Genomic DNA, 7276 nt, shown 5'->3' with positions numbered 1-7276 from the left:
GAGAGAGAGAGAGAGAGAGAGAGAGAGAGAAAGGCCTGCCATGGCCATGAAGAGAGAAGGGGGAAAAGGAGAGAGAAAAGAAAGGCTACAGCGTAAGAGGGAGAGAGTAAGAGGGAGAGAGTAAGAGGGAGAGTAAGAGAGAGAGGAGGGGCCTAGCAGCCCCTCTTATAGTGGGCTTGTTATCTTGCTGTTGCTAGGTAACTGGGAGGAGTCTAGCCTAAAGGTGAGAAGCTTGGGACATTGTGTATGTGACTGAAAGCCACAAGCCTCTCCTGTGGGGGCTGTGGGGCGGTAACTTCAACAGGAGCCAGGGGTCTAGGAGACATGAGGGAAAACCTTCCATTGCATGTAGGTGAAAATTATCACCACAAGGTCCTACTTCCATTCACACCTCAGCTCAACTGGAGACCAGCCTGTCTGTGCATAGCTCATTACCCCACAAGTGACATACATTGCTACCACTGCTACAGTGGTATTACTGTACTAGCATTAAGAGATTGTCTTTAGCTATTGAAGTTCTGCTTTTGTACTTTTTAACTTGAATTTTTCTTTCCAAATTTATGTATTCTTATGCTTTCTTAAGGCATTATATGAAAGAAGATGCAATTGTGCCCAGTTCTCACAGGCAATCTTTTGAATTTTCCACCAGTTTCTTGCTGTTGCAATATACAACATTAGGACACAGGACTTGGGTGGAAAAATGATTCATTTTTTATTTAATTCATGATTCTTACAATTTCATTATTCTCATGAGGTTTTAGATTCAACTGGTAAGCAGGATATGAAGGTGTTTGTCAGTTTAGTAGTACTTTCTTGGATAATGTTTAATGGGAGGATTTTATACATGAGAACACTGCATTTGTACCACTTCAGCCCTCTGACTATGACGGGCTCTTCTAGTCTTTCAGCCTCCTTCTCCTCCATCTTCCCTTAGCCTTTGGTATTCAGGTATTCATACTGTATGTAAATGCACCATATTTGAGCCTTTGGTATTCAGGTATTCATACTGTATGGTGCACTTACATACAGTATGAATACCTGAATACCAAAGGCTCAAATACTTCTTGCTTTCTGTGTACCCCCAAAATACTTTTTTTTTCATTTTGACATTTTGCACATCTCTAGCTGCTGAATAATGAAGCTTCCTTAAGTAAATGTAAGAGGTGCCCTTATGTATAAAAATGTGTAGAAAACAGGTTGAAAATATATTTGTTTGATATGTGGTGGTTATAGATTTTACTTGAGGGGATAGGACCTCTCCATACATGTATTCCTGGATAGGTTTACAGTACCATAAATTAGTTCCAACTATGTGTGTGGGTTTTAGGTCTAACTAGATATCTTCTTCTTGCCCCCAAGAAAACAGTACTACTATTGCTCTGTTGAGGCTGTCTTACTGGTCTCATCCTTGTAGTTATCTATAGCTCCTTCTGCCTCCTTCAATAATTGCCCATTTCCTAAATTTCTGACTTCTTACATCACTCTGGCTTTTATACTCAATGCTAAAAATTAAAATTTATGATCCACAAATAAAAAACAGACAGCATTTCTTTTCTGGGTATGAGTTACTTCAGTCATAAGGTATATTCCAATTCCTTCCACTTACATGTAAATTTTATAGTTTCATTTTCTCATGATGTTGATTAGAACAGTATATATATTTCATTATCAGTCAACAGACATCTATAGTTTCCATTTATTAACTATTGTGGAAAAAGGGTTAATGAATATTGCTGACCTAGAATATCTGCAGTAGGATATCATGTCCTTAGGGCATATGTCTAGGTGTAGTATAACTGTGACATACAGTGTATGTATAATCTGCTTTTTGAGAATCCCCACACTGATTTCCATAGTGGCTACACTAGTTTACAACTTCTCTGAGGATAAGTTTTGCCTCTTCCTTACGTGCTACTAGGAAGTGTATGAGTTGTTTTCTGAGTGTAAGCCAGTTTGACAGGTATAAGATAAAAATCTCAAAATAATTCTAAGCTGTACTTCACTTCATTAGTAAAGATGTTGAGCACTATTTGAGATATTTCTTAGACGTTGTCATTTCTTTTATTTCTTTTTCTTTTTTAAAATTTATTTATTTATTTACTTATTTATTTATTATTCTTTAAGGTTTCTTTATAGTCTAGTTGTTATCCTCCTCGCGACTGCTCCTTATCCCATTTCAACTCCCCCCCACCCCGTCTCCTAGAGGATGGCCGCACCCCACTCCCATGTCACCAGACCTTCCTACTCCCTGGGGCCCCATGTCTTCCCAGGATTATGTGCTTTTTCTCTCACTGAGGCGAGACACATATTGTATATGTGCCTTGGGGCTCATATCAGCTGGTGTATGCTGCCTGGTTGGTGGACCAGTGTGTGAGAGATCTTCAGGATAGAGGTTAGTTGAGACTGCTAGTCTTCCTAGGGAGCTGCCCTCCTCCTATGCTTCTTAATTACTGATGATCCTATTGAATTTGTTGATAACACCCTGTCTTTCATATATTATGTACCAGTATACAAACTCTTCACCCAGTGAGGTAAGTTCCACATCAATCCTATGTGTTTGTTTCTGCATTTTCTTGTTTTAGCTTATACAGAAAATACAACAGAAATTGCATTTTAATTGATCTATTGAGAAGTTCCAGGATTTCTATGTTGCCAACACTGCATTGTAGCTAATAGGCTTTTTGCTTTTCTGTTTGTTTCAAACTACTTAGCCAACAGGAATACAGCCAAACATTTAAAACTTAAATATAGTTAGGTTTGTTAGAAGAAATTGCAAACAAAAAACACTTAAACCTTACTAATTCATATTCAATTATCTTAGAATTTTCCAGAAAGAATCGAAATTCTGTAGTGAACTTTAAACTTACAGTATATAATAGCTTCAGAAGAAATGCTTTCTAAAACCACTTCATAATGAAAATGTTTACCACTCTACTGGAAAAAATTCTACGTAATTTTAAGTATTACCCAATTTGATTTAATTTGATTCTTTGATATGATAATTATAAATTTCTAGTAACTACTTTTACTAAAGGAATTACATAGGAATTATAAGGAAAATCATCTTATAAGTGTATAACATAATGAAGAAACCAAGAAGTCATAAATAGCTGTGTGTGAAAAGATTCAGAATTAGCATTTACACAGTATTCTTTGCTTGTGCATGCTCCATAGAAACATTGCAAGTCACTCTAATTAAATGTAGATATTCAGAATTATTTAAACAAAGAAAGCTATAACCAACCATGTTATATAGAAATAATCTAATATAATATTTTTATTGAATGCATGTTCTACTTAATAAGGGGAGTTGAGTTTATGACTCTTCTTACTTCTCATTTATTTTCTGTGTTTGGATCACTGTTAGATCACACATTGATCCTGTCTATGAACAACAGACAAATGGCAGTGTAGAAATACGTGTATTCAGAGAGGCACACTACAGGAAAGCAAGCATACTTCCCTCAGCTTCAATGCATCCCGACTAACTTCATGTTTAAAATGATTTTTCCTCTTTGTGGTTGTGAATATGACTTACTAGATTCAAATATGTTATAACCTATGTAGGAGGGCCCTCAATAGAGAAAGACACTTGATCTCAATTAAAATTTCATATTCAGCATGCAATGATTTAGTCACATTTCTATTAGATGTTCACATTACTAAAACTAAACCTACCATTGGGATCAACTGTAACAACTAAATAGTGTCCAGTTCCTTTTTCCTTTTATTGATTTTTTTCTATACCACCTCTCTTTCCAATGGAGTTTCCTTTTTAGATTATCTGTTCTAAAAATGCATGTGCACTTGTTAGGAAATTATGTCATTCTATAAACATGTGTTTCACAGGCATATATATTATATCTATAAAATCATCTATATATAATATATATGGAAATTTATATTTCACTGAAAATGGACCAATTCCATCGTCCATTTTATACATTTTATATCTAGTAACTTTTTTCTTATTAATGCTGAAGTTTAAAAGCAGAAAAATCATACTGTCTGGTACATGCCCAAACTAAGAATAAATGGCAACAGAAGCAGAAGCACAAAACAATCAGGAAATGGGTGATAGGGCAGGAAAAAAAGAAGAAAATCAAGAGAATTTCCATAATCTTTGATAAATCAGGACAAAGGGAGAGACAGACTCCTATTTATCCAAAATATTGATTCATTACATAGAAGTATGATGGAGTGTCACAGAAACAGACACAATACTTATTTTTACCTTCCAATAAATGCATTTTCTAGAAATTATATAACTTAACAAGAGGGCTTTATAACTATAAGCTAAATAATATATGTAGCATTTATTTCTTATTTGCTTAAATGTTTGAAATGGCTAGGGGATCTATCTGTAAGTTGGGTGGTGGCAAGAAAGCAAGTCTAATTTTGGACACTGTAATTATTTATCTGAGTGTATAGCTGATGGAATGTTCAGTAATTGAGACTCAGGGGTTAATTAATGTGATTATCAATGAGAGATAAATCAATCATCCATTTACAGTAGCCAGAGTGATTCAAATCTAATCGGCAGAGCATAGAATCTGTAACAATAAATAGAATCACCTGTCATTCCTAATTACAACTCAAGGACTTTAAGATAATGGAATGCCAAAGGATCTTCTTTCACTTGCACAAGTGATTTGCTCAATTTACATGTAATGCTCCTCATAAGAAGCAAGTCTAACTACACCCTGAAAACAGCATTTTTAATGAAAACAGTAAAGAATCCCATAGTTAATTCTGATCTCTCCCGTCATTTTCTAGTGCTGAATTATACTATGCACTCATTATTAATTAGTGGTTTAGGAACGTTGCCATATTATGCATAAAAAAGCAATATTTCCAGAACTTTACTCTCTCTCCACCCAAACTTAAGATTGGACACAAAAGACATGTAGATTTTTCTAAGTATCATCACTTATTGTTTCATAGGATCTAATATGGAACAAAATTCTGTGGTGAGAAAGTTCCAATGTATCTGTTTAACAAAATATTTGGATATTATTTTTAATTAAATTATCTAGTTATCAGTCTTTTTTGCTCATATTCAATGAGCAAAGTCCCCTAAATAGATTGTCTCAGTTTGATTAAAAAAAAAATGTGTCATTTGTTTTCGCTTCATTATTCTTTATGATATTACACTTATTAACATTAAACCCACTCTTGGAAATTAATTTACCATAAGAGTCTTTGGCCATCATCGTATGTGCCAATTGTCAGTGCAAATAGAAAGGAACTACCACCATGCTGTTATATACCTTCTATGCTGTTCTTTCTTCCTGTGTATGTTGGTAATTTATCTATGTAGTTAAGTGCAAAGATGAAGCTCTCTTTTCTTGGATTTTCTTGGGTAACTATAGGGTCTGCTGACATTATCATTAAAAACAAATAAATTTTCTTTACATCTAGAAGAAAATATGCACATATTTGGACATCCCTAAGGAGCTAAGAGGTTGTACACATTCAGACCTACTTACTGTTATAACAGGGCATATGGTCTAGCTGCGTAGTAGTAGCTACAGGCACTCTGTGTATAGGTACATCTAACTCTAGTTGTTCATTATGAGAGTTTTCCAACTTACCTTAATGTTCTTGGTAGCAGTTGCTAAAGAACATTATCGCAATTTTATTTCAAAGCTTTTCTTTTTTTATTAATTTTTATTAGATATTTTCCTTATTTACATTTCAAATGCTATCCTGAAAGTTCCCTATACCCTCCCCCCGCCCTGCTCCCCTTCCCACCCACTCCCACTTCTTGGCCCTGGCATTCCCCTGTATTGGGGCATATAAAGTTTGCAAGACCTAGGGGCCTCTCTTCCTAATGATGACTAGGCCATCTTCTGCTACATATGCAGCTAGAGACATGAGCTCTGGGGGTACTGGTTAGTTCATATTGTTGTTCCATCTATAGGATTGCAGACCCCTTCAGCACTTTGGGTTCTTTCTCTAACTCCTCCATTGGGGGCCCTGTGTTCCATCCAATAGCTGACTGTGNGNATCCACTTCTGTGTTTGCCAGGCACTGNCATAGCCTCANANGAGACAGCTATATCAGGGTCCNATCAGCAAAATCTTGCAGGCATATACAATAGTGTCTGGGTTTGGTAGCTGATGATGGGATGGATCTCTGGGTTGGGTGGTCTCTGGATAGTCTATCCTATCATCTTAGCTCCAAACTCTGTAACTCTGTAACTCCTTTCATGGGTATTTTGTTCCNTATTCTAAGGAGGAATGAAGTATCCAACATTGGTCTTCCTTCTTCTTGTTTTTCTTGTGTTTTGCAAATTATATCTTGGGTATTCTAAGTTTCTGGGCTAATATCCACTCATCAGTGAGTGCACATCTAGTGACTTCTTTTGTGACTGGGTTACCTCACTAAGGATGATATCCTCCAGATAAAGCTTTTCTTGAAAATTGTCGTAACTATTTAAATACTAAGGTCTTCAAAATTTCTTCAAGTAGGACCCAATACTTGCTGATGGCATGTGCTCATTTCCCCTTTTGTTTAGGTGTGACATGGCTTTGGGTTTTAGGATGGGAAGAGAGAACACAAGCATGTAACCTCTTCCTTATGTTTGCCTCTCATCCTGTCTTTGGGACCACTTTAAACTGTTCTGTTTGCCTCTTAGAATTGGATAGCTGTCTCCTGAACTACATACTGCTACAGTTTACCTTTATGCATTGTCTGTGCTTATTTGTGCCAACACATACATAGGCACCAGTTATCACGAACTTCCTAAATAATTTCTGTATTTTTAACCTGTTTTTATTCACACATTTGGTGTTTGTGATTTTTTTTTTCTCTCAATTCTGAACCTTGCATCACTTACATTCTATTTAATTCACCCTAAGCTGCTTCAGGGAAAGACCAGTAATTTAGAAAGTGCAGAGTGATCTGACTACCCAATGCTATCCCACAAGTAAATGTTCTTAAAAAGTCCAAGTCTAGGAATAAACTACTTACATAAATAATCATTGTTAAATGAATACCAACGGCATGAGATTAGCTAAACAAACAGGTCAGAGGAAACAATATTGCAGTATTTTCTGATGGTTAATGATGTTGCTTTATGTGAGGCATAACTTTATACATAAAAGACAATAAAAACTGAGATATTTTTCCATATTAATTCATAATGAGATATTTATAATTCTGGAAACAATTATGTTGTAAATTGAATTTCTTCAAAAATTAGGACTGATCAAAACACAGGCAAAATTTTAATAATCTAGATTTTATGTAAACTGATGAATAGTTTATTTCA

The sequence above is a fragment of the Mus pahari genome, chromosome 22 (genome assembly GCF_900095145.1).
Source record: "Mus pahari chromosome 22, PAHARI_EIJ_v1.1, whole genome shotgun sequence".
Classification (NCBI taxonomy): Eukaryota; Metazoa; Chordata; class Mammalia; order Rodentia; family Muridae; genus Mus; species Mus pahari.
This window is presented reverse-complemented; position numbering follows the sequence as displayed.